The sequence below is a fragment of the Saccopteryx leptura genome, chromosome 2 (genome assembly GCF_036850995.1).
Source record: "Saccopteryx leptura isolate mSacLep1 chromosome 2, mSacLep1_pri_phased_curated, whole genome shotgun sequence".
Taxonomy (NCBI): Eukaryota; Metazoa; Chordata; class Mammalia; order Chiroptera; family Emballonuridae; genus Saccopteryx; species Saccopteryx leptura.
This window is the reverse complement of record NC_089504.1, coordinates 11,130,784-11,158,765: the sequence shown is the minus strand read 5'-3', so window position 1 is coordinate 11,158,765 and position 27,982 is coordinate 11,130,784. Positions and strand designations below refer to the sequence as shown.

The 27,982-nt window shown below is 51.0% G+C and overlaps 1 protein-coding gene and 1 pseudogene across 2 annotated transcripts in view; one reads left to right on the top strand and one right to left on the bottom strand.

Moving 5' to 3' along the window:
• The window catches only part of LOC136391178 (elongation factor 1-gamma-like), a 60,726-nt pseudogene that overhangs the window by 27,698 nt on the left and 5,046 nt on the right, over positions 1–27,982 (bottom strand).
• NEK6 (NIMA related kinase 6) overlaps positions 17,020–27,982 on the top strand; it is a 76,578-nt gene continuing 65,615 nt past the window's right edge. The window contains exon 1 of one of the 2 annotated variants that reach the window (XM_066367196.1): positions 17,020–17,178. The gene's annotated coding sequence lies outside the window, so the exon portion shown is untranslated. The remainder of the gene's footprint in view (positions 17,179–27,982) is intronic. The other variant, XM_066367194.1, reaches the window with a different exon arrangement.

The window sequence follows — 27,982 nt, the reverse complement described above, 5'->3', positions numbered from 1 at the left end:
ACGGGATACTGCTGCTTCTCATTAGAAGTCTTGCAGAACAACATGCATGTACAATTTTAGTAAGAGTTGAAGTCAAAACAGAAAAATACAATGAAAAGAAATACATTTTGGCCTGACCAGGTGGTGGCACAGTGGATAGAGCGTCGGACTGGGATGCCGAGGACCCAGGTTCGAGACCCCAAGGTCACCAGCTTGAGTTTGAGTGTGGGCTCATCTGGTTTGAGCAAAATCCCACCAGCTTGGACCCAAGGTCGCTGGCTCAAGCAGGGGGTTACTCAGTCTGCTGAAGGCCCGCGGTCAAGGCACATATGAGAAAGCAATCAATGAACAACTAATGTGTCCATAGAAAAACTAATGATTGATGCTTCTCATCTCTCTCCGTTCTTGTCTGTCCCTATGTATCCCTCTCTCTGACTCTCTCTCTGTCTCTGAAAAGAAAAAAAAAGGAGAAAGGAGAAAAAAAAGAAATACATTTTGAATAACGAGTAAATTTGGACAATTTGTGGAGTTGACTATTTAGCAAAAGTTGCAAGTCTCCCTCAAATATTTATAAAACAAAAAATTACTTTTTAACCCTTTGAGTAGTACGAACATTCATGTACATCCTCGTGCCTCCTGACAATCCAGAGTACGATCATACATGTGTAAGGCAACATTAAAAAAAGACAAATGTATGTTCTTCTTGTTTCCATAAATTGGTTATCAAACAAACATGATTTTAAGTTAATAAAACTGGAACTGGAACTAATTTCATTTGTTGAAAAAAAAACAAAAACTCACTCCTGGGGGTTAGCGAACATGAAATAAACTCGCTACTCAAAGTTATTGGATTTTTTTTTAAAAATCAGTCTAAAATGAAAATTTTCCTCCCTGGCCGGATAGCTCAGTTGGTTAGAGCATTGACCCGAATAGCAGAGGCTGCCGGTTCAATCCCCACTCAGGGCACATACAGGAACAGATCAACGTCCCTGTCTCTCTCTCTCCCTTCCTCTCTTGCTAAAATCAATAAATAAAAATTTTTTAAAAATAAAGTGAAAAATTCCCAAGTGACACTATGAAAAAATATTCATAGGATATTATTAAAGCAGAAAGATTAATGGTCCAGAAGAGGACATGCTATGACTCCTAGTTTTGGGCCAAATTGAATAGTTCTTGAAACACTGCTAGGAAGGAGATAGAGCCATTAGAAAAAAGTACATTGAATATAATCAAAAGGATTGTTTCATTTAAAAAAATTTTTCCCATTGATTTGAGAGAGAGCAAGAGGAAGAGAGAGAGGCATCAACTCGTTGTTCGACTTAGTTGATCCGTCTTAGTTGTGCACTCATTGTTTGCTTCTCCTGTGTGCTCTGACGGGGAATTGAACCCATGACCTCAGCATGCTGGAACAATGCTCTATCCACTGAGCTACCCAGCCAAGAACAAAAGGACTTTCTTTCTTTCTTTTTTTTTTCAAAAAGACTATTTCTTAAATGAGTTTTTGGAAAATCAGTCAATTTGGTAATATGAGTCAGTGGTCTTTCAATGAACTTTGGAGAACTAACCGGCCAAATTGGCCTTTGGTGGTTTGGCGGTCTCCTGGGCACCTGAGGACCCTCACCAGGATGCAGGCCATTTCCACCCAGGTCTGTACCCCATCCCATGGGCAGCTTTCCAGGAGAAGAGGGCTCCTACTCTTTACAACAGCCCTGTGTGGTATAAATTTACAACTCATTTCAAAGATGAGAAAATGAAAGCTTGGAGAAATGAACTGTCCTGCCCAAAGCCTCACAGTCAGAAAGCAGCCGAACTGGACGTGGCGCACAGGTTGATGAACTCCAAGGCCAGGGTCCTCTCCTCGCTCCCTCACCCCGTGGCTTGTTCTAATTAGGCGCCAGACCTAATTAGAGCCTCGCTGGCCCCTGAGATGGGCTGGAAGGCGAGGTGTCATTAGAGCTGGAGCTGCTGGAAGCTCCCACCCTGTGTCATTATGTCTAATTACAGGAATTCAGGCTTCTGCGTGGGCTGGTGGAGCCAGAGCGTCTCCATGTCCTAGTGGGCAAGGAACAGCCGAGGCTGAGATCCTGGGCAGGGGTTGCTAAGGGGCCTGGGAGCAAGGCCCGTGTCCCCCGCATCTGCAGGGGGACACCAGCTCCAGGCTTCTCCCCAGGGCTCCAGGGAAGCCTTGGGGGAGGTGTTGTCTGCCTCTGCAGACCTACGCAGCAGACTCTCACCTGGCAGAGAATGGAGGAGGAGGAGATGGCTACACGAGGAGCACAGACCCTATTTCCCCTCATCCCATCCCCAGACAGACAGACAGACACACACACATACACATAATACATAGAAACAGGGTTTTGGAACTGATACCTGAACCTTTCAGTGCAGAGCTGCTTACCCGCTCATCAGCCCCGTTGTGTGTTCGCTCTGGAGCAGTGGTAGTCAACCTGGTCCCTACCGCCCACTAGGGGGCGTTCCAGCTTTCATGGTGGGCGGTAGTGGAGCAACCAAAGGATAAGTAAAAAGATAGATTTAACTATAGTAGTAAGTTGTTTCATAAAGATTTATTCTGCCAAACTTAGCAAAAATCCGACATAAAGTACTTGGTAAGTAATTATTATTGTATGCTTTAACTTGCTGTAACTCTGCTTTATAAATTTTACAAAGTAAAGTTACTTCCCTACTTTATAAATCACCATGACTGTGGAACCGGTGGGCAGTTAGAAAATGTTACTACTGACAGAGATACAGAAGTGGGCGGTAGGTATAAAAAGGTTGGCTACCCCTGCTCTGAAGGAAGGGCAAGTGAGAAGGAATGTGGAACAGGGTGGATACAGGGTCCCTGTCACCTCTGAGCAGAGAAAGCCCATGAAAGCAACCTTTGGCCTGTGTTTGTTTAATAAACAGGCACTGAGTTGCTTCTGTGTGCCAGGCGTTGTTCTAGGCACAGGTGCTGTGAGATAAAGTCCCTACTCATAAGGAGTTTACTTTCTAAGGGGTGAGGGACAATAAACGTACAAATAAATATCGAAGGTACCAGATGGTGACAGCGGTGTGAAGAGGTAGGGTGACAGTGAGGAGCACCTGTCTACAGATGCTCATCCGACTGGAGAAACAGTCCGGCCACTTCCCCTGATGGCCCCGACCCAAAGGACAGACGGAAAAACAATTTAGGGGTGGAGGAAAGGAACCCGCCACCCCAGCTGCCGCCTCCTCCTCCTCCTCCTCCTCCTCCTCCTCCTCCTCTTCCTCTAATATTGCTTTTCTTTAGAAAATTAAATACTTGAAACATTCAGAAGTTATAGAAAATCACATGACAAGCACTCATATACCAACTTCCCATGTTAAAAATGTAAAAATACCCTGGCCTGTGGGGGCACAATGCATAAAATGTCCACCTGGAAGGCTAAGGTTGCTGGTTCTCAACCCTGGGCTTGCCCGGTCAAGGCACATACAAGAAGCAACTACTATGAGTTGATGCTTCCCACTCCTCCCCCACTCTCTCCCTCTCTCCTTTCTCTAAACTCAATAAATAAAACCTTTAAAAAAATTAAAAAAAAATCTTTAGATTTGTGAAAAGCAAAAATGTACAAAAATATAATCAAAGCTCCCTATATCAGTCAGGAAAGTCTAGGTTATGCAGTAGTAACAAGGAATCCCCGAATCTCAGTAACTTTGAATAACAAAAGCCTGTTTCTTTCTCATGCTCTGTCGCCCCCGGTGAGGTTGACTGGAGAGAGCTGTAGTCATGGCAGTCACTCCGAAGCCCAGGCCGATGGGCGCTCCACCTCAACAAGAGCCTTCAGGGCTCACCCTGCAGGGAGGGTAGCACGAAGACTCCTCACACTCTCGCTCTTAGCTGTTTCTGTTAGAGAGCGGCATGTCACTTCTACTCATGCTTCACCGGCTAGCAAGTCACGTGTCCATATCCAGCTGCAAAGGGGCAGTAGAGTATAATCCTCCCATGAGCTCAGAAGGTTGGTGAGCATTGTTAATACCTCCCACTTCCCCCACCCCATCTCCATCTCTCCCCCCACTCCCTAATCCCAGGGATTAGCCCCATCTGCAATGATAGTTGTCTATCTTTTTCATCTATGGAGTTTGCTTTAACTTTTCATATACCTGTATGCATCAGCAAATAATACGTGGGGAACAATCACAAAGGCTATTAGGAACCCTGTTAACTGAATGACAATGAAAACAGCAACACGATGATTTGATATACACACACATTAAGAATGATCCCCACAATAAGGTTAGTGAGCACATCCGTCGCCTCACCCAGTTACCATTTCTGTGAGTGGTGAAAACTTTTATGATCTACCCTCTTAGCAACCTTCAAGTATGCAATGCAGTACTGTTAACTATTGTTAGCGGGCTGTATGTGAGATCCCCGGTCCTCATTCACCACCTAACTGGGACTGTGTACACTTTGTATACACACCGAGTGGGTGAACTCTCCGGTATGTAAACTTCATCTCAATGAAGCCGTTGTAAAAAATGAGCTGAGGGATTCTTCCCTTTCCTTCTCCGTTTCCTTTCTCTCCCATATTTCTTCTCTCCAATTAAGGAACGGCTGTTGCTAAGCAAGTCCTGGTCCTAATTCCCTATCTCTGCCCTTTTTTTTTTTTTTTACCAAATGTCTTATTCTCCATCAGTTCATGAGCTGAGCTGTCAAGAAAGGACTTTCTGGGCGAAGCAGGAGGCAGAGAAGTTCCAGAGGAAACACAGAATCCTCTTCCCCTGGGGGAGGCTGTGGACACCAGGACCAGGGTTAGGGTGAGATGAGTGAGCACCCAGCATACAAAATGCGCAAGGGCACTCACCTGCTGGGTGTGCAAGTGCAGGCTGGCACTGAGAGTGAGTGCTTCCTTGCCTTGTGTGTGTGTGTGTGTGTGTGTGTGTGTTTGTGTGTGTGTGTGTGGTAAAATACAGGCAACATAAAATTTACCGTTAAACCACTTAACCACATACAAGTCGATGTGTTTTTAGTGCGTTCACAATGTTGTGCGACCATCACCACTCTCTAGTTCCAGGTCATTTTCATCACTCCGAAAGGAAACCCGTACCGTTCACTCCCCAACTCCCCCTCCCCCCAGCCCCTTGGCAACCACTAACCTTCTTTTTGTCTCTATGCATTGGCCAATTCCAGACATTTTACATAAATGAAATCATACAATATGTGGCCATTTGTGACTGGCTTCTTTCATGTAGCATAATGTTTTTAAGGTTCAACCAGGTGCAGCATGAATCACTACTTCACCCTTTTTATGGCTATATAATATTCCATTGTGTGACTGTACCACATTTTGTTCATTCACTCTTCCGCTGATGGACATTTTAATGGTCTCCACCTTTTGGCTCTTGTGAGTACTGTCACTATTAACAGTTGTGTATTTGTTTGAACACCGGTTTCTAATTCTTCTGGGTGTACACCTTGGAATTTAATTTCTGGGTCGTATGCTAAGTCTATGTTTAACTTCTTGAAGAAACATCTTCTTATGATGTTTTATACCTTGGACATCTAGCTTGTTTCATCCTAGTCCGAAGCTGATGCACTCTCACCCATTTATGACTTTTGTCCCCATGTCACCACCATCCCCATCCACATTAGCAGCTTTGAGGCAATGAGTTGACACGAGCCACAATTCCAAGTCACATTTGGGGGCCAGGAACACAAGGGGAATGCTGGCAGAGGGGCCAGAGCAGTCAGCCAATGCCAGAACACCAGGTGGTCATTCTTAGGGGCTGGGTCTTCACACTGGTGGTTGTAGGGAGGAGGAGAAGAGAGGCCCCCAAGGGGCTCTTTGTGAGCTGAGGGAAAGATGACACACTACGCCTTAAGGTCTGAGAAGGCACAGGGACACCAGAGAGGTCACTCCAGTCCCGTGATGTCCTGACAACACCCGGGAGTTGAGAGTGGCCGCTCCCACCCTCTGGATCTCAGTTTCTCAGATTGGAAAACGGAGTTAAACTGCTCCTGTTGGTGTCGGTGGCAGGTGACATTCTGGCTAGGAGCTGACTTTGTGATCTGCGAAGCTCAGGGGAGAAGCTTCCACTTGAAATGCCTAATCAGGTACCTTCCAGAAAGAACATGGTAGGACGTGAGACAGACTCTACTTTATTTGGCTCTCCGGAGGCATCTGAAAAGTTGTGTGCAGTTCGAAATTCCCTAAGGGGAGACTCACGTACAGCGGACACAGGGGAGCCAACTACTTACGTGCACCCAGCAGTGAATCCTCAAGTGTGACTTCTGTGTCCAATCCACTGGAATTTTCGTATATTGGGTTTGCAGCTCAGCCAAGCTCTGGAAAGTGAGTCCAAACCATTTAGAGGTGGAGGTGGCAGAACTCGGATTTCCATGGTTTTTAAACTACAGGGACTTTTCTCCTGAGCAATAATCTCCTGCAGAAGCAGCCCAGAGCCTCCCAAGGGGGCCTGAAAGGAGAGGGCCATGGACAAAAGAGGCAGGGGAGACGGTGCGTACTCTGCCCACGGAGCCTGAAGGTCAAACCGGATTCTAACGCAAGGGGGATGCTGATCTTACCTGGGGAATTCATAGATTACCAAGATTGGCAGGGAAGGTGACCAGGGACTTTCTCCAGAGGGACTGGGATATTTTAGACTCCAATTCAATCTCCACTTGTAGAGGGAACTTCAACCCCATACCAGGAACTTGGTACTTATTCCATTTCATTTCCCCAACCATCGCTTAATTTAAAGACAAAGTCAGCAAAGTTCAAAAAAGGTAAAATGTCTTACCAAGATCACAGGGAGGCAGAAGAATTTCCCTAGCAAAGGAAAATGAAACACTGGGGCCTGAATCTGAACCCAGATCTCATCACTCAAGGCTTGGGGCTGGTTCCACCAAGCCACTTTGAAGTCCGCTTGATAGCAACAGAGAATCAGACATGTGGGAGGCGTCTGAGTCAAAGACGACCTTCTAAGTGGTCAGTGCTAATGTGACCCTGTGGGAAGTTCATGTGTATTTCCCTGTTTGCTTTGTCCTGGAAAGTCCCACATCTTTTTGTAGAATTGCTTCCTAGTGCCCTTGCGTGAAATTTATACCCAGGACAGCCAAAGGCAAGGCCTGGCTTGGAGGCCGGAGAAGAGGGCTCAGGGCAAAGGGTCAGTTCATCTTATGTGGCCCTGCTGGCCTGGGGCCCCTGCTTGTGTTTGTCAGCTCCCTTACTGTCTTGAGCAGAGGGGACTGCCAGGCTCGGGGAGAGTCCCCTAGGCTGAGACTGCTTTTGCCCCGACAGGACTCTGTGAGATGCAGAAATTGCATAGAGACACGTTAGGTTTAGACCTGAGTTCAAATCCCAGTCCCATCACTTACTTAACACAGAGAGTTTCCTTAACTCTCTGTGTCGACCTTGGGGGCGTATTGGATCTTTGACTCTGAACACGTGTTAAATTGCAGGCTTCCATTTTTCCTCATCCATAGAATGTGGACTTGATGGGCTAGGTCAATATTGTATGGAATGAAGGAGAAGACTCTCGGGTGCTGGAGACAAGACCACTGAAGTGGAGCCCTCGCTCTGGCCGGGTAGATCAGTGTCTTCCCGAAGCGCCCGGGTTGTGAGTTTGGCCCTGGTTAGGGCCTGTACAAGAATCAACCAATGAATGCATGAATAGGTCGAACAACAAATGAATGCATTTCTCTAAATTAATAAATTTAAAAAAATTTTTTTTTTTTAGTGAGGAGCAGTCTTGCTCCCTCCCTCACCCTCTAAGGGTGTCTTCCCGGGACGCCTGCTCAGCAGCAGGGCCTCGCTGCAGCCTAAGCTCAGTGGGGAGCGAGGAAGAAGGCCATATCATCCACTGTTCTCCCCAGACAGGTTGGAGCACGAATCCGGATGAGATTAGTAATCATCAGCCAGGACGATCCTGAGAAAACCGGAATCTCTGACCTCTTGGTGATGACAGTAGATGCAGAAATCAAGGAAAGACCTGAGCCAACGCCATGTGAAGCCACCTCTGAGCAAGCGCAAGGTCACAAGCTGGCTTTGGGAGGTTTTCCTGCAGGACATGCCAACCGGTTTAGTTCCCCTCTCCAGTGAGCTGCTTGGCTTTGCAGCAGTTTAGGGGTTGGATTTGGGTAGGATTTTTTTTTTTTTCCCAATCTCATGCTTTTGCTTGCTGGTAGGTGGCTTCATGTTTCTCTTGCCTTGACTCTGCTGAGACTGGTCTTGGCTCGGAGCAGGAAGGCCCAATTATAGCCAGGTTATACAGGTAGGAGGCTTAGAAAGCAATAGTTGCTCAGTAAATATCCGGCCCCTTCCATGCTCAGAAAGCCTGTCCACCTTTGTCTCAATGCCACAACTAACCAATTCCTTCATCCTCTCCAAGTGGTCTGAGCCCCCTGACTCCCCTCCTCTCCCCACACAAGAAATTTTAACCTCGAGCTCAGGGACTCCTCTGAGAGCCTGCTGGATTGGTTTTCCTTTCCGCTTCCTCTCCGGTGGGGGCTGGGCTGAGACGCAGCTGGCGGGGTGGAGGGGGGCTCTCCCCCAGACAGCTCCACTGCGCAGCCCCCTCAACCCCTCACACCCGGGTCTGCATTCCTCCATCCTTAATGCCTCCTCTGGGAACACAAGGCTTTCAGAAACCCGAGAAGACCAACCAGCCGGTGCAGGGCCGAGGGAGGTGGACCCAGACGGGTGGGGAACAGGGGTGGGGCTTGGCTTCTGCCTTCGATGGAAACAGAAACCTCAGGCCTTTCCCTCCTCTTCCAGCTGCTCTGGGATCCCAGAACAGGGAGCAAAGAGCATTGGCTTTTGCTAAATCCACTTGGGGAGACGGGGGCTGAGAAGGAAAAGCATCATGGCAGTTTGGAAAGGCAGAGTGACCTGCTCCAAGTCTACCTAGTGCAAAAGTTTCCACACTGGGGACGCTGCCCCCAAGGCCACCAGCCCAGGTCACACTGCCAGGAAGGGGAAGGACTGGGGTCCGAGTCCAGGGTGGCTCCGTAGCCCTGTACGGCCTCCGGTACGTGTGTGCCAGTTCCGGCTGGGAGTGTGCCTTCCTGCACACCACTCCCTGGGGCAGGTGTGCAATTCTTCCTTCCAAGCATTTGTCTTAAAATTGTCCTTTCCACTCTTTCACCTTGCATATGGGGAGCCTGGGGCCCAGAGAGGGGCCATGACTTGCTGGGTCGGACCCAGACCCTCTAAGACACAGCCCCTTCAGCGGCCAGAGTCTAGACAGGCGGCCTGCCGAGACTCTAAGCATTCACTTTCGGGGTGACCTCAGCCAGTGGCTGTTACTTTTTTACACCTTAGTTTTCTCATGGATTAAATAGGGGTCGTGATACCTTCATTGAGGGGTGTTGTCCAAACGAAAGACGGTCCTGGGTTTGTATGCAGTGGTACTGTTGGTACTGTTCCTGGCACACTGTAGGGGTGCAGTGCAGGCTGACCGCCTTCCTTCTTCCCTAGCAAAGGGAAACTGAAAATTAAAGTGCTGAGACCAGGGCCCGGGGACGGGCCAGGTGGGACCAGTGAGCGATGTGCGCGAGCTAACTGCTGTATGGAGCTGGGTGGTTAAACACTTGGGACTGGCGAGGCCTTTGTTGGTGGCCTCACTCCAGCCACGGTGGGAGTACTTTACGCCATGGAAATTAGCTAACACTACAAACCAGGGACTTTAAAAATAAATAAAAATAAAGGCCAGTAATGTGGGACTTGCCAGAAATAGAAAGTCACTCGTGTTATCATTATGCTCATTGTACAGACGAGACTCTGGGGCGTGCTGTGCCCACTAAGTGTATCCGCGTATCTAGTGTAAACGGCAGCTTCACTGTTTCCCAGCTGCATGGCCTTAGGCAAGTCCCTTTACCTCTTTGAGCCTTATATGTCAGGCAGGGAAACTGAGGCAAATACCCAGCTGTCTGAATATCTGAAAAGGGAGCTTACACTGGGACCTACCGCATAGGCTTGTTGAGATGATTAAATGAAAGAACGTATGTCAAATGTAAAGTGCTAAGTTCTGAGACCAATAAATAGTCGTTATTAATATTAACAACTGGGGCTGGCATGGTAGCTTGACCTCCCCATAAACCTGGTGAGAGAGATGTTACCACCTCTGAACTTCCTTTGAGAAAACTGAGGCTCTGGTTGGTGAGGTGACCTGGTCCAGGTCGCACTGCTGAAAGGTGGCCAGACGAGGCTACGGAGTCTGGTCTGGTGGGCTCCAGGGCTGGGTCTCTGCCGAGCCCCTGGCCTCAGCCCCATTCTGGGGGGCTGAGCGCAGGGCACTGGTTAGGGTGGCTGGCAGTTGCTTCAGGCAGAATGTGTGGGGCCGAGGGAGCAGCCTGTGCCAGGGTCTGCCAGAGCAGCTCTGCCCAGGGCCCAAAGCCTGAGCTGTGAACCGAGCAGAGCCCACACTGGCCTGCTTCTTCGGGGTTCTGCAGCCCCCCACTCCCTGCCTGCCCTCTGGTGAGCTCCTCTGTCTGCACACCCCCCAGAAGCACGCGGGAAGATAAATTTTCTTTCCCAATAATGGGTTAGCCCCTCACGACCCCTCCTGGTACAGGCGGCTGGTTTGAGGCTTGTGGTGAGGGGGGGGGGGGAGCAGTACCCAAACCCTGGCAAGCCCCTTCCCTTTTTTTTAAAAATTAAAAAAAAATTTTAATTACAGTTGACATTCAATATTATATTAGTTCTGACAAGTGCCATCTCAAAGAAGCCTAATCAAAGTTTCAGATTCCCCACCCTGCCCACTTCGTCCCCGCTCCCAGTCCTGGTCGGCAGCCTTCATCCGGTTCCTTCTCCCCTCGCCCCCAAGACAAGCCTGGCACGTCCCAATGCCTGGAAAAATGACACCCATTCCCAGAAAACCTGAGGCAAGACAAAAACCCAACAACCAAATGCCTCCCTTCACATTTGAGATCCGGGGTTGACAATGAATGCTGTCATCAGCCCTGAATCCGGGGGGACCCTTGCCTGCATCTGCTTTGAGAGCAGCCAGTGCAGCTGGGTGTGCAGGAGGGGCCTTAGGACCCTCACCTTAGCCGCATGCTCCGGGAGTCTCAGAAAGGGCACTCTGGCCCCCTCCACCTGCCCCACTCACAGCCAGGGGAGATGCCTGGACACCTGGGGGAGAAATATGGTCAGTGGGGGACCCTGTTGATTCAGTTCAGAGCAGAGCGAGTTGGAACATAGATTCTGGACCTATCAGACAGATTGGTTAACTCATCAATTCTCTCACCTGCAAACATTCTCACTGGGGACATTGCTGCCCATATCACAGAGCCAATGCCTGGACTTCACAAGTGCAGAACTCAGTGCCCAGCTGAGATGATCTATCTGTTCATTTATTCACATCTGATCATGCTGCTGTGCACCTTGTGTTTTCTTTGCGGCCTGGAGACTGCTTCTTATCACTCCATAAAGAGGTGCTTCCTTTTTCACGGCTGCATAGTATTCTAAAGTATTTGCATTTAGACCCATGTTTAGCAAGCACCTGCTCTGTGTACTGTTCTAAGCACTGTGGGAGATAACAGAAGTTTCAGTCATGACCCTGCCCTCAAGGACAAGAAAAGCAGAACACATTGGAGAGGCAACTAAGAAGAGCAATTTCTCCACTGGCCCCCGTTTGTGAGGTTTGACTCTGGGGCTCATGTAGGTATATATTCTCAACTCTGGGTATCTGTGGGGTTGTTGAAAGGTACCAGACATAGTTTCTTTTGAGACTTGAAAACTCAGCTCTGCAAGTTCAGACAATCCACTTCATTCTGGACCTCAGTTTGCTAAACGAGGACCGTCTCTCAGGCTCGTGGCATCACCTGAGAGTGCACTCCTGAAAGTGGTGGGAGAAGAGTGTAATGTTGTACTCAAAGAAACAAAACAAACAGACAGACAACAACAACAAAGAAAACAGCTGTGCTCCAGGGCTGGGAGGTCTGGGGAGCTGGGATGCTCTAAGCAACCGTGTGTTAAGTACAGGCTGTCAGGCTCTACCCGCCCAGAAGGAAGCATCCTGTAGGGCAGGGGTCCCCAAACTACGGCCCGCAGGCCACATGCGGCCCCCTGAGGCCATTTATCCGGCCCCCGCCACACTTCCAGAAGGGGCACCTCTTTCATTGGTGGTCAGTGAGAGGAGCATCCTGTGCTCCTGGAGTACTGTATGTGGTGGTGCCGCAAAGCGCGGCATCACTCATATACAGTACTACTTCCGGTGACGTGGGACGCACACATCACGGCTATGGAAGCGTGTCATATCACTTGTTACGGCTAGCAGTGACAAATATGGAACCGGACATTGACCATCTCATTAGCCAAAAGCAGGCCCATAGTTTCCATTGAAATACTGGTCAGTTTGTTGATTTAAATTTACTTGTTCTTTATTTTAAATATTGTATTTGTTCCCATTTTGGTTTTTTTTTTTACTTTAAAATAAGATATGTGCAGTGTGCATCGGGATTTGTTCATAGTTTTTTTTATAGTCCGGCCCTCCAATGGTCTGAGGGACAGTGAACTGGCCCCCTGTGTAAAAAGTTTGGGGACCCCTGCTGTAGGCCTTGCACGCAGTATCTGCTAAACAGTTATCTCTTTCCCGCCTTTAGCAGTGACGATTGCCAACTATGAGAAAGCTACGGGCTTGGCATGGAAGACCTCACACCCAGGAGGTCCGGAATGTGGAAACAACGCAAGTTCACCATCTTAAATTAAAGCAGGGAGGGCCTTGGGGGGTTGTCGTTCTAGCTCTCATTTTACAGATGCGGCCAGCAAGAGGCAACGCTGCACGGTGGCGATGTCCCCACATCCCCGCACCTCCCTGCCGCTCCCTCCGTCACTCTCAGCTGTTTCAACGGACAGATTCAAATCCTGCTGACTCCCAAAGAGCTGTGCCTTCCGTGCACGTTCTCCTGAGGGACCTTCTCAACTACACTCTGAGGCAGTGGTCAGTTCGTTTTACCGATAGGGAAACTGGGACTCAGAGGCGGGGGTGGAGATGGGGAGATGGGGACTGTGGAAGTGATCTCTTGGCCTCCGAAGGAATTTCGTAAGCTCACAAAACACTGGGACTTGGGCTCTGCACACCTGTTCTCTCACAGTATTGAGCTGAGTGAGACTATCTGCCTGTAGTGAGGGTGGTGACAAATTCCACTGGGCCTCCTTCTGGGTCTGCCCAGAGCCTGGCACAGGGAAGACATGAGACTCACAGGGTGGCCAGAGGTCCCCGCGTGCTCAGGACCATTCCGGGTTAGGCCTGCTGTCCCAGCATCTTTGACAATAGTGTCTCTTTTTACTCTCAAAAGTGTCTTGCGTTGGACAATAAATTATATGGCCACCTTGTTATTCATGTTAAATGAAACAATAACTGGCCAGGTGAGCAAATAAGTGAAGAAATGACCATCTCAGTGGGACACTGAGTTCCAGACTTGTATGGTCCAGGCCTCGGCTCTGTGATGTGGGTATCAATGTTCCCAGGGAGAATGTTCGCAGATGTGTGGCAAGGGTAACCAATTTCTCTAAAATATGATTTAAGGGGCATCCAATAGGTCCAGAATCGGTGTTCCAAATTGCAAAAAAAGAAACACACACACACACACTCACACACTCACACAGAACAGTGTCTGGGAACAGAGTGTGCTTGTCAACACTGGTTCCCTCCAAGGAAAAGAAGGAGGTAGCTAGGGGCCAAGGAAACTTTTCACTATGTACCCTTCTGCACCTTTAAAATTTTGAACTGCAAGTATTACCTATTCAAAAATTCAAAAAAAATATTTAAAAAATTAAAATAGCTTTCAAATAATTGTTTGCTGTTTTAAAAAGTAAACCATATGATGGCATGGAGGGGACTGATGTTTCCTGCGTTCCCTGCTTTTACCAAATACTCGGCTGATTTCCCAGCATGCACTGGGCAACGGGAAATCCTAGAAGGTCAAGGTCTACGGGACTTTTGGAGACCCACTCAAATTTGCCAGTCAGGAAGCTGGCCCAGGGTCACAGAGGGAGTGAGGGCAGAGCTAGGGAGGGAGGCAGTCCTTCCCAGGCCAGCTGGGCGTGCTGCTCCTGAAAAGCTCACAAACTCTTGAGAAAATTCTTTGTCAGATGCAAAGACATTAGGATGTGGAGAAGGCCCAGCAAACAAGAGGCCCCATTTTATATTTGATGAAATGTAAAATCTGAGTCCCCCAATGCAGTGATCATTGTAAACAATCAGGGTGACCCCGAAAACTGATCGTCCAAATCAAGATATCTTGAGAGTGCTCTTAATAATCACAACCAGATAACAAGTACAAAAGAGGCTTCCTGGAAAAACCAGACTATCCCCCACGAAAATTCCCCATTATCAAGAAGTTGGCGAGATGACATTTTGGACAAAGGATTTACACAGAAAGATGGTGTGATTCTAATATTTTATGCCCAACCTTCTCCCACACTCCACCCTTCCCCAAAATACTGAAAACAAGTCGGCTTTGGGTAAACCCGGGCTTAAATCCTGGCTGTGCTCAAACCACTTTACTTCTCTGGATTTTAGCTCCTTCATCGGTAAAAGATTAATCACGACCCCCTCCCAAGGTACACTGTGAGAATAAAATGTCTCCAAGAAGGAGCCCAGTGAAAGTGGTTTCTCTTCCCCTAATGCTGAGAAATAATGAACCAACACAGGCTTAATCCTGAAACTCTAGGGGATGAACACAGAGAGAGCCTTTCTCCCAGACCAGATTCACAAATGCCACCGTGGGAGGGAGAGTGTCAGACACCACCATGTACAGGGAGATGGTGATTCGAATTCTGGGAGTCATATTGCAAAGCAACTCTCTATGATGACTCATCTGAGGACTCGCTGAAAAATCCTTTGAGTTAAAAACAAAAGTCGAACGGGGCTCTGGTTACACTGAACCTTTTCCGCCTGCCTCCTGCCCTGGCCAGGTAAATGGGGACAGTGACTGGGATTTGGTGTGGGGGAGTCTCTGGGCAGAATTTAACCTGATTTTTTTCCCAGCATGACCCAGTCAGAGGGAAGGAAGTAGGGGGCGAGGAGGTAAAAGGCCAGGGAAATAGGGTGGGGATAACTACTGAACTCTCCTGTCTCTAGAAGCTTCCAGCAAATGCCCCGCCATAGACAGGACTTCATTACTCCTCTAACACTCAGCAGCAACCATCAGCTGGCCTGCAGCTAGACCTGTCTCTGCTGACTGCTGCTGCCTGTGTGACCTGGGGCATGTTGTTGGACCTCTCTGAACCTAAAGTTTTTAATTGGAAAATGAGGACATTAGAAATGCCTCTCACAGGGACCATGTGCAGAGCACAAAGGGTCTGGTGCTGCTTCCAAAGATTCCTTCAAAGAGGAGTTTCAGGTTCTTGCTCTGTAGTGCCCTATGGTGGTCTTGGGGCATGAGGACTACATACAAAAGTCCTCTAGCCACCCCCCCCCCCACACACACACACACTAACCTCTGCTCAAATACTGCCCCGTCAGGGAGGCCTTCTCCCAGCACCTGCTGTCCCGCTGTCCCTTCCCTGCTTTATTTTCTCTTCAAACTTATTGTTCTCAAATGCTCGATATTTTTCTCCCCCAAATCCCTACCCCAGATTGAAACCTCCCAAGAGGCTGTGCTATATTTCTTTCACAACATATCCCAGTGCCTAGAATAGTGCCTGACTGGTAGAAGGCACTTATGCATATATGTCTCATATGTATGTGTCAGGTGAATGAATAAATAAACTAATATTTGTTGCACAAACATAGCCACTATCACCGACCGCTGATAACACAGCAAACACACTGCCTCAGAACTTCTAGTTACTTTTTTTTACAATGTCAGTTTTCTGTTACTTTTTGCAATATTTATTTTTTATATTTAACTCTTCAATCTATCTGACATTTATTGTGAGGTATATCACGTGAGGTGAGGTTGTAAATAGATTCTCAACTAAACAGCTAACCGATCTGCAGAAAGATCCATTTCGTTCCTGTTGATTAGTGGACCGGCTGCTGCCTGGTTTGCCCCTTCTGATACCAGCAGCCCAGAGCTACGCTGTCCAGAAGGCGGAACTGCCTCACTTAGGCACAGGCACTGGAATTGGACAACCTGCAGTCTGGCTTCTAGCTCAATCACTTATCAGATGGGTGGCTTTGGGCAAAAGAATTTGCTTTCTAAGCTTTAGTTTTAAGCTTCCTTTACCCCATCTGTAAAATGGGCACAAAAGTAGCATAATACCTCCTTCTTAGAATGACTGTAGGACTGAACACCACAAGGCTGGCAGAGTATAGCACACAGTGGGTGCTCAGCTGGTGTCGTTATTGTTACAGATCAGAGCCAGTTGAACTCACTGGTCAAAGGAGGCCCAGCTGGGCATTCCCCGGTGTGTAATCTGCACAGGTGGCAGCCGTTCAGTGTCATCCCTGGTCCAGCCCTGCTTGGGGACCAGTGTAGTTTTGCATGTGGAGAAGCAGTAGGTGTGGAAACAGGAACCGCCCCGGGGAGGGGTCCCCTGAGGAAGTGAAGCTGGGAACTGAGCTGTTGCCTTTGGGCCTCCATAGAGACTCTGTCTCCTTTGAGGGGTTGTTAAGCATTCATTAGTGGAGTCTTATTTCTTCCAGAAACTTAGCATATTGACTTTTACTGGTCTTGGGGTCCACAAGAAGAGGGGGCTCCAGATGAGACGAGGTTGGCGCTTGGACGGCAGAGAGAAGCACTCTCATTACATTGAGATCCCCTTGGGGCCCCGCATTCAGCAGGCGCACAATAAGGGCTTGTTGTGGGAGCAATGTTAGGTGAGGGGTACCCAAGGATGCAAGGAAGGGGTCCATAGGGTTGACTGCCCGCAGACCCTAATCCTTAAATGTCTAGAGCAGGAGGGAGGGGATGCTCCTCTGACTCGCTGTGTAGGTTTGGGCCTCAGTTTCCCTATCTTTGAAATGGGGAAGAGAGGCTGGGCTGAGTGAGTCACTGACACTCCAAAGGTCTTGGGAGGGTGAAGGGAACCGCGTGGTGAGGAAGCAGCCGGGGCGCCCCCCAAGCCTGCGTGGCGGAGCGCGCACGAGCGCAGGGGGCGGCGCGGCCCCGCGGCGGGGAGGGGCGGGAGCGCGCGCGCGGGCCCGCACAGGCGGTGGCGGAACAGAGAGCGGGCGGGCGTGCGGCCGCGGCGCCGCCAACTCGTGTGGACTCAGCGCTCCGGCCCGCCGCCCGCGGTCCCGTGCGCGGGTCCTCCTGCCGGCAGCCGAGCCCGCCGCGCGCCGGTGAGTGGCCTGGGGCCGAGCTCCGGCCGGATCAGGCCCTCGGCCTGGGGAAGGGGCGGGGGCCGGGCCGCGGGGCCGTCACTAGCACTCGGGCCGAGGGAGGGACGCGTGCCCGCGCGCGCGCCTGAGGCTCCTCGGGGGAGAGCGGGCGGGTATGCGCGCGTGAGGTCGGGACGCGTGTGAACTTGCGAGTCTCAGGGTGTCCGCGGCCGCGCGTCCAAATGTGCATGGTGGCCTGTCCATCTGTCCCCCGGGCTGTGCTCGCAGGAGTGTGTGTGCTTGTGGCAGAGTTGGTGCATGTGTATATCGGAGTGCCTGGCTTGTGTGGTTTGGAGTGAATGAGTGCGGGGAGGGGGAGGGCGGCGCAGAATAGGCAAGCTCCCATTGACCCATTTACTCAGTGTTTACTGTGTGCCAAGGATTGTGTCAAGTGTTTCGTCTGAGGTTTCATTTTTGTGACAATGTGTGGATTCAGGGAGTACACGTGTGTGGCTGTTCACAAGTCATTTGTACCGTATTTATGAGCCTGTGAGAACAAAAGTGTGTATTTGTGGATGTGAGCGTGTAATTAGTGTACAGAAGTGTGTGAGTATGTTTATTATAAAGGCTGAGGGTCCCCGATTGCGCCCACCAGGTCTATTGTGTAGGGCACCCGCCACTGGCCTGGATGTCAGGGAGCCCATGGAAAGAAGCAGGCCTGGCGTGGGCACCCAGGAGGTGCTGGGCCTTGTTTGGTGAGTGAGGTGCCCGAGTCAGACTCACAGAGCCTGGCTGGGTCTGGCAGAGGGAGCGTGCTCAGAGCCAAGCCTTCGCAGGGTCACTGGCAGAACCCTCTGTGGGACTCCGGGAAGAACAGACTGGGCCAGGGCTGTGGTGGGCCTGACACTAAAGGACCTGGGTTCAGTTCTACCTAGGTATCCTTTGGGTCCCCTAGCTTTTGTTCTTGCCCTTCTCTGGCCCTGGCAAATTGAACCTTTTCCATAGGCCTGGGGTCGGGAGGGCGCAGGGGGAGAGGTGCTGACCCTGGGGAGACCAGGGGTCCAGGGACACTTGTCTGTGTCTGGGTGTCTCTCTGCCTACCTTGCTAAGCAGATAACTCTTCATCTGATCTATTTGTATCGAGCCTGGGCTTCCAAGAGTAATAAATTGATCACAGCGGGCTTGGGACACTGTCTTCCAAGGTCTGTCCTGTCGTGGTTTTGACTGACAGTTTTTTTTTGTGCTTTATAAATGTTGAAAGTCTGCAGTTGAAAGTATTAATTGTGTGACCATAAACTTTAGAAACTCTGAAACTCCCTTGTTTCTCTGATTTGTCGGAATTCAGCCAGCCTTTCTATGGGGAAAAATGTCGTCTTAGGAGCTCGGTGTGGGTGCAGGGAACCTGGGAGACATATTTAAAAACCGTGGCTTTCATGGAAGAAGAATTTCATTGAAAGGGATGCAGAGTGGCTGGAAGTGCCTGTTCCCAACTCAGCAGCTTACCGAGTGAACTTTGGACGTCTTCTTTTAGCAAACAAAACCTGGAAGGAAACAAAAGAGACCCACATTCTTTTTCTTTTTTGTCTCAAAAAATGGAAAAAAAAAAAACCCAAAAACCACCTTCTGGGTTTGCTGAAAATGTTGCCTCCCCTTCCCCCACCAAGGCCAAGCCCTCCCTCGATTTCCCACCCCCAAATAAAATATGCCTGTGGGGAGCTGTGGATGAGTCACTCCCTGGCAGAGAGCCCCACGGGCAAACATTTGGGAAGGTTCTTGCCTAACTTCCCAGAAGAAAGGCCCAGGATTTAAAATGGTCCCTGTGGTTTGTCAGCCCCTGCCGTCCTGTCTGCTTCGGAAATGACTAAACAGCAGTTTCTATCTCCACAAACTCAAGTCTCAGACTTAAGCCTCAGTTGGTCTGGATTTAGGGTTGTTGAGGTTTCAAGAAAGGGAGCTCCTGTCTTTGTCCAGTGGCACTTTTGGTGGCTCTGAGCAAGGAAAGAATAGGGAAAGGGGAGAGCGAGTGACATTTGTGGAGTACTGACTGGGTGCCCATAATCCTCCCGAGTCATGCTGCAGAGAATAGCTTTTGGTTTTATATGCACAAGAAACGGAGGCTCAGAGAGGTCAAGCCGTGTCCCGGGACCACAAGAGGAGGTAGAAGCGGAGTCCGGTCATTAGCCTGACTTCACACCCATCTTCTTTCCGGCGTCAGGGATGTGACTGACATAGACCTTCCAGAGGTGCACAGACTAGGTGCTGAGTGCCTTAACACACATCCACTCATTTAATTTTCACTGTGAGGTAAGCGGCTATTATCATATTTCCACGTTACAGATGGGAACACCGACGCTCAGGGAGATGAAATGCCGTGCATCATTCTGTGAAAATAGCATGACAACTAATAGCCACCGTTTGTTAAGGGCATACCACATGCCAGCCAGGGTGCTTTGTGTCACTCAGTCCACTCACCAGCAGTGAGAGGGGAACTATCATGATGCCCACTGTACAGATGAGCCTAGGGCACAGACAGGTGAAAGAATAGGCTGAAGGTCATGTGCTAACATGCCGTTGACCCTGGGTTTGAGCCCGTCTCGGCTGAGCAGAGCCCATAGGCTTCCCACTGAACCTGGACAGTGACAGTCACTGGGTACAGTGTCTGGCCCAGGGCGAAGGTCCAGGATTGTTATCCTGATCTTAGAAAGGAAGACGAAGACACAGGAGGTTAAGTAACTTGGGCAGAGTCATAAACTGCAAATGACAAAGTCAGGATCCACGTCGCTGATGCCAGAGTTGAAGTTCCTAACCTTCAACCAGGTCTGTCTGCCTTTGTCCTGCTTTTCTCCTGAGAATACAAGTGGGTCAAAGTCACACCAGGCTGCCGCCGGACTGGGGTCCTCAGTGGGCTTCAGCCTGCTGGCAGACGTCTTCCTGAGGGCTGCCCTCCTTCCTTGTCAGCCGTTGCCCCTCTGGGGTAGGTGACCAACGCCCAGGGCCGGAGATGTCATATAGAAAGGGCTACAGTTCACATTTTTCTTTCCTCTCTTAAGAAAAAGATTGGTTTCAGAAGGGAAGTGTCAAAATGATTGTCAAAAAGAGAAGACTATTCCCTTCCTCTTCTCTGGTCAGACCAAACAAGGGAGTGATAGGGTGGAGAATGGAGGACCCTGGTGAGTCATGCGAGATTAAATACAGGCTGGCACCTCCAGGCTTGCGTAGGGAAGACGCGAGCTGGGACACTGCCCTCCAGAGGAGCCCAGCCCTCTGACCCTGCCGGTGGAGAGTTACCACCACTGGGCGAACGCCTGACTCAATTCTGGACGGGACCGTTCCTGCGTAGGCTTCTTGTCACTTGCCATTTCAGTCCCGTGCCCGTCTCTCTCCCTCACTCCTTTCCATTTATACCGCGGTTTCTACTACACGGTCCTTGACAGGAACGTTGTACGTGAGGACCTGTGCAGTTTGGGGTGTGCGGTGCCCCTGTAAGTGTCCTTTGGTGTTGAAAGGAAAAGGTATTTCTCCCCCTTCCCGGTACATTCTGCAAAGTGATGAACATTTGCAAATTACTTTGGAATGCATTAATTTAAGGTGTGAAATAATAGATCTTGAGCAAAAGGCTCAGCCACATTTCTGGCATTGATGGATTTCTCTCCCGTCTGGCCTGTGATTTGCAGAGGTAAAAATAGTCCTTGTTTCTACATTTTTATCTTTTTTTTTTTTTTTTCTCCCAACGTCATTCTCAGGAAGCAGCGTACACATGCCATGGACATTGGCCGTCGCCTCTGATGGCAGCCAGAATGTGGAGCTCTGGGGAACAGGAGGGCTCCTGGGGTGGGGCAGTCCCCTGCTGGGCTGGGCACTCTCTGAGTGTCTGTGAAATTGCCTTGATATGAGCAGGTGGCCGATAGCCAGGCTTGGCCAAAGATCCTCAGTGGCTTCTTGGTATTTGGCCATCTTCTCATTCCTGACTCTTGGGTAATGACAAGGTAGCCTTTTGGGAAAATGTTAGTTTAGAAAGAAAATAATCAGGCCAGTGGCTTCACTCATTCCTGTTGGAGCCGGGTGACATACACACGGTCCCTTCCTTTGACTGAAACTGAATTAGACCAATAAGCCTTCTCAGACTCAACACCCAGACGGGAGCTGACACCGGGGTTAGATCAGGTGCTGGTGTCATTTCCTGTGACGCGTAAGCTGGGAACTTGAACGAGCATTTTGACATCTGTCCCTCTAACAGGACTTGCTTGTGTGGAAACAGACCCCTACACACAGCCGCTGCCACTGTCTCCGATTCTGGATTTTTCCACAGACGACTTCTCGGGTGGTCTGGTGGCAAAGGACTGGTCTTCTAGCCAGGCCTCCTTGGCACCCACCGGCAGGATCACCATACCCCTCCTAACCCACTGCCACGGTGGCGGGGCTCTGTCTGCGGGGGGGGGGGTGGGGGGGGCGAGTGAGGGGCCAGCGCGGAGCCGGATCTGAAATGCATTCAGTTCCGACGGCCTGGATCTGCACGGAGCCGTTCTTCCTTTCTCTTCGACATCTGCGTGGTGGTGACCTCATAGAAAAGAAAAAGGGGCTTTATGTAGGAAATCCATAGAGTGTGAAGGAATTCGGAGGGGGTCGGGGGAGGAAAGCTGCTATTCAGAGCCTGCGTTTTCCCGGAGTTGTTTAACCTTCACACTTCAGAATTGGGTGGGCAGGAGAGGGGGCAGTGTCTGACCCTCATGCACAGAGGGCCATTTAAGGAGAACTTCCTGGGCCAGCCAACCGAGAATACTGGGTCGAGTCCCTCAGACCCATTCTCACTGCAGGTGTGCGGCAGAGTTGGAATTTGTCCCCAGAGCTTGCCCTCTCTGTTCCTTGTGGCCCCCAACGTCTTTGAAACTGGAGTTACGGTTGCGGGTGACCTTCGGCTTGCATGGGTCCAAGCTGCAGATGAGAAGTCCAGTTAGCTCGCGAGCCAGACAAGGAAACGGAAACTGAGGGCCAGCGCGGAGAAGGCACTCACCCACCATCACACTTAAGAACTTGAGCCTGGGCACCAAAGAGAGTGAGGTCAGAGCCCCAGACCTACCCCTCACAAGCACGTCATTCTTCTCTCAGAGCCTCAGTTTCCTCATCTGGAAAATAGGGACAGTATTATGACCTCATAAAGTTTGAGAGAAGAACCAGATGGAACGGTACACACACAGTGCTCAGTGTGTGAGGAGCACCTTGTGAGTGCCTGATGCTCACGTCCCCAGTTTTTTACAAAAGACACAGAAACCATTTAATTACAAAGGACCTGCCCAGGGTCGCATGGTGGGTCGTCTCTTTGTCGGGAGCATTTTCAGTGCCCCTGCGTACTGAGGCCCTAAACAAGGGAGAAGGGGGTGTCGGGGTCCCCTCCAGGTGCTGCTGAAGCACTTTCCTATGATCAGTGACCCTCAAAATTAATGGGGAAGAGACGACAGCAGCTTGGAAAGAGGCAAGATTTCGATGGCAGAGGGCCCTCGGCATCTCGGGAAAATGTCTAGGGTTCAGTGTTCTTCATTCCTCTCCACCCGCTCCCCACGGGGCGAGAGAAGTGAGCCTTAGACGTTTTCGGGACGTCCTCTGGGTCGGTGGGCTCGGGACACCCCCGGAGTTGTGCCAGCGCCCGGGCGTTAGTGAGCAAGGCAGGTGTCGTGTCGTCATTCACGCAGCGTCAGCCCCGTCCCAGGTGGGTGCCCACAGCAGCGATGCCAGGAGCCAGGAGCGGGGTGGGCAGTTCTCGGTCAGAACTGAGCAAGTGGCCCTCTCTCCCCCGACAGAAGCTGGAGGGAGTCCGTGCTTGTTTGGCGTGAACTAAGCCATTTGGGGTTCCTCCAGGCCCACTTGTTTGCCCTGAGGGAGAGGCGAGATCTGTGCCCCCAGGGAGTGGCCGCCCTCCTGAGGGGGCTTCCGTGGGAGTGTGCCCACCCGGGCGTGTGTGGTGAGGGGAAAGCACCAGCAGGCTCTGGAGATCTTTGAGCCCAGTGCCTCCACCCCCCCACCCCCCCAGCAGTCGTGTCTACAGAGAGCTTCATGTGGGCCCAGCCGCCACTTCCTCATCAGGAAAATGGGCCAGTAGCATCAGGCTCGAAGCCCTCGGTTCTGGGACCCCACTTGGGGTGACTTCCCTTAGAACTCCAACTTGGCGATTAGAATTCTGGAAAGAAAGGGCCTGGGATCAGCACCTTCCCTGAAAAGCCACCATGGCTGAGGGACGCGGGTTCCGGGATGAGGGAGGGGGGACCGACGCCTGCCTTCACCCAGGTGCTTCTGTTACCTGTTTTACACAGGGAGGTTCCCTTTACAGATGGGGAGACGGAGGCCCAGAGAGACTGTGCCCAGCCCGAAGTCTCCCATGACGTCCGTGGCTGCTCTGTGGCTGCAGTCCGACCACTGCCAGTGTCTGGCCAAGGTTCTGGTGGTGGCGCCCGGCCTGGGCCGTGGGTGACAAGCTTGACGCAGAAACACGGGAGGCGCAGTGCTGCGTGGGTTGAGTGGACTCTGTTTTGTTAGCAGATAATACCCACGCTGGCTGGTGTGTGGCTGACGTTCACTCATTCATTCAAGAAACACGTCCCAGCATTCTGGGTCAGACATGATGCTGGGTGCTGGCACTTAGACCCTCTAACGACCCCACCCCTGGACCTGTCACCAGCCGCTTGGGACACAAGTTGTGTCACGACTCCCTTGTAGGTCATTTGCAGTAAGCATCTTTGGGGACTCGCTCTCTGGGAAATTGGGAGGGCTTCCAGGAGGGAGGGGCATCTGAGCCAGAGACCTGAGGTGTGCCAGGCAGGGGATCAGGAGGCCCAGAGACGAGAGGGCTGGGGTGAAGGGCTCAAGGACCACAGAGTGAGTGGGTCTGTGCGGCTGGCTGTGGGGTGCTGGGAGTCCGGGCTGTGGGCCGACCCCAGCCAGTGTGAAGCTGGGGACTTCCTGCTCTTCCTCAGCCTTTGAGCCCATCAATAGGCCCTTTGTATCAGCCCTTACCATGTGTCACATTCCATTCTAACACTCTGTGTGGACTCACTTCATCCTCCCAGAAATTTCATGACGGAAGTACCAAGATGCCCATTTTATGGACAAAGAAACCCAAACAGAATCCAGATATGTGGTGCTTCAGGACCATTAGCATGAGTGCCGAGGAACCCGTGCATGAGGACCTGAGCTGAAGAGTCAGAGGGCAGAGGCTGCCCTCTGAATGTGCCCATTATGTGGGCTGTGAGTCGGTGGTTGGCCCAGGAGCTGGGGGAGGGCCTTCTAGGTGGCCAGAGGGAATAGCATGTGCCAAGGTACCATGCTAGTAGCACAGAGCATTTGTCTTGTCTAAGAGAAGGCCAGGGAGTTCAGAGGCAGGTGGTGGGAGAGAAGGCTGCCAAGGCCCACCTGGACCTGGTTGAGCGTTGGTCTTTATTGCAAGGGCATTGGGGCCCCTGTGACTTCTGCAGTCTCACTTCTCAACAGTGTCCTCTTGCTCACTTTGCTCCAGCCAGGCAGCCTCCTTACTTTTCCTCAAACATGCCAAGCATCCGCTTACCTCAGGGCCTTTGCACTTGCTGTTCCTTCTTTCTGGAGTCCTCTACCCAAAATCCCATGATTTGCTCCTCACCTTCATTCACGACACTGCAAAAGTCACTTCTCCAAAGGGACCCCGCCATACCCGTCCTCTCAGAGTGAATTCCTCACCCCATCAGTTTCCATTCCCTGACCCGGCTTTATTTTTCTTCAGGGCCCTTCCCCTTCCCTGACATCATATGGTTGTTATCTGCCTCCCAGATTAGAACTGGAACTCAACGAGAATAAGACTTGGTCTGTGGACCACAGATGTGTTCTCAGTGCCCAGTGCCATGCCTAGCTCATAGTGGAAAATTTTAAGTGGGCAAGTGGCCGGATCCTCGGAGAACGTTTATGTCAAGTTACTGAATCTGTTAGCAAACTTTGCCCCTCCCAGTGGGCAGCAAAGGGCTGAGTTGTGCCTGGCTGGCCCTCCTCTGTGCAGAGAGGGTCATCCACAGAGAACGACTCATCCTCAAGTTATTCTAAGCAGGAGGAACGCATGTCCAGAGGGCTTGTGCCTCCCTGAGTTGCAGGGTCTCCTTCCTTTGACCCCGTCCTTCACAGGCTGCTCCTGAATGTCTCTATAGAAGGAGCGTTGGGTTGGAACGGGCAGGTGCCTTGTCTTAAAGCTGCGTTTTCTGTTTAGCGCATTTCCTTTTCTAGAGGGCGTATCTTTTGAGGGTTCCTTAGGGAAGAGGAAGGGGCTAAACCCTTGCAAAGTCACCTCTCAGCACAGTCAATGCTGTATGGCAAATAAGCGGACTCCCAGATCCTACCCAGCCCAGAAAAAGGGGACTCCCGGGTGGAAAGGAAATGCTTCCCTAGCTGGTAGACCACTGGGCACCGCACGGCAGACAGACAGGGAGCCGGGGACAGGGAGCCGCCCCATGCATTTGGCCGGTCTGGCTGAGTCCAGCCGGATGTAGTCACACCAGGATCTCAGGTGTGAACTTGGCATGCCTGCCTCGGTGGGGGTGCATTTCCTTTGCTCGTCACCCTCAGGAATTTCTGTGACCTTTTGTGTTTGTTTCAAATGTCAGCCTTCTCCACTAACCCGAGAGGAAACAGGACTGGATTTTTATCTGTACAGACGCTGGGGACCAGGGCGGGAGCTGCCTGCTCTCGATGGTGACAGCATGGCGTTTGGGGACCATGCAAAGAAAATACTTTTACTCTAAGCAAACAACTTTGGTTTGTGCCTACTTCAGTGATATCGATCATCTTATCGGTTAGACACATGGAGATCACAGTTTCCAAACTCTCTAGAAGGTGACTGGTCTGTGAAAGCACTCTAGGGACATCGGGGGACAGGAGAGGCATTCTGGAAGATATCGTTTGGTCGCTGGTGTGTGAGGAGTTCCTGGATGCTCGAATGGCTTAGCAAGGTGGCATCCTTGAAATTGCACAGCACTGAAAATTCCAGGACATATGGTCACTGTGATGTGCTAATGTTAGCAGGAGAGATATTTAATTACCCAGAAAAACCCCTTTGCCTACCCAGCACGGGTTACCGGAGAGCCTTTATTCCTCAGGAGGAGGGTCTTACGCAGTATAATCGGACCAGCAGACAGTGAGTCATTATCCCTCATTACTTTATTAGCTAATTAAGCGATTTATCTGGTCATGCGTTTATTCTCGCAATTGCCATTCATCTGGCAACGTTCCCTGGGTCCCACTCCGTGCCTGGGCTGGTGCTGGGCACGGGGGATAGAAGGAAACAGGATGATGAATATTACTAAATCCACGTTAGGTGCCAGCCCACTGGGTGGTGCTTTGGGCTACCGAGGGGTTCATTCATTTCCCAGGGGATGTTCACTGGGCGCCTACTTTGCACCCACCCGCGGCGGTACGGAACTAAGAATCACACAGCTCCTAGGGGTTTGAACTCCTGCCCCATTTGGATGGGGTCTATTAGTTCCCGTCCCTCCACTCTTGGGGAGAAGCCCGATCCGCCACCGTGCACAGGCCGCACGATGGTGTCCCCCGGCATGAACCAGAAACGATCCAGATGCACCAGGAACCCACGTGAGAACAAGGCGCCCCCTTCACACGCTGCGCCTCAGTTCAGCGTCTCGCCGCCACCCAGCCTTTTGAGACAGAATGTGAGATCTCGTGGTTGGCTAAATACATAAATATTTTATGTCTCGATATCCTGAAAACGGAGCCCAAATGCGCAGAACTGCAGCACATCAGTGCTATAGATCATATGTTATAATAATCTGATGACATGTTGTTTAAATATTTATGGACGGATGCGACATGACAATGGGGGAGAGAGCAGTCTCGGAGCAGAGTCCTGGCAGACGCCGGAAAGGGAAGGAGCAGATTCGCGGATCCCGGGAAGCTCCGCACGAGGCCCCTCAGCTTTCCGAGTTGATGTTTTGGGGTTTCCGTGACAATGGCAGTGCCTGACACGGACTGAGCACTTGCTGGGTGCTGTGCCCTTCAAAGACATCCTTTCCTGTGATCATCACAGCAACCTCTCAAGGATGGGACTCTGTTAACCCCAAGTTACAGAGGAGAAACTGAGGCTCAGGGCAGATCAGAGGGGCCCCAGTCCCCACAGCGAGGGGGATGGCCCGGGATCAACCCCAGGGTGGCCCCACTCTGCCGTCTGAGTTCTTATTCACTGTGTGTGCCGCGCTGTGGCTGACGAGGCAAATCGGGATAGCTGGCGCCACCACCTGGTTGACCCCTCACTCCGTACTGACTGACAGGATGTTTGTAAAATGTCAGGTGGGAATAGAAACCACAAGGAGCAAACATCTAACCCAAGAGAGGCGATTCTACGACAGCAGTGCCATCATGGCCCCGAAGGGAGTTCGCTGCAGACGGTTCCCGAGTTCGTGTCCTGTGCCCCAGCCTTGCCTGTACCCTCTCCCTGCGGTGCCTGCCTGGCTAGGGACGCTCAGGCCCAACAGCCACCTTACAGAAGAGAGGCTGGCGTCTCCCAGAGCTGACTCTCACGTCCCTGCCTTCCGAGGCAGCGGGGTGGGAAGGTGCCAGCGGGGGGAGCTGTTTCTCCCACGCCCTCCCTGGTGCTCTCTGCTGGACTAGCTCCCTCCACTTGACCCTGCCACCATCAGTCCTGCCTGTTTTGTCACCGCCCTGAGTCCTGGTTGATTGTCACGTCGCCAGCACCAGAAACCAGGCCCAGCCCACGAGACCAACCGTAGGGGTTCAAAGAACAAGACCCATGGGCGGGGAGGGGGGAGGGCCACAAGTGTCTCAGGCTGTGACTGTCTCGGACCTG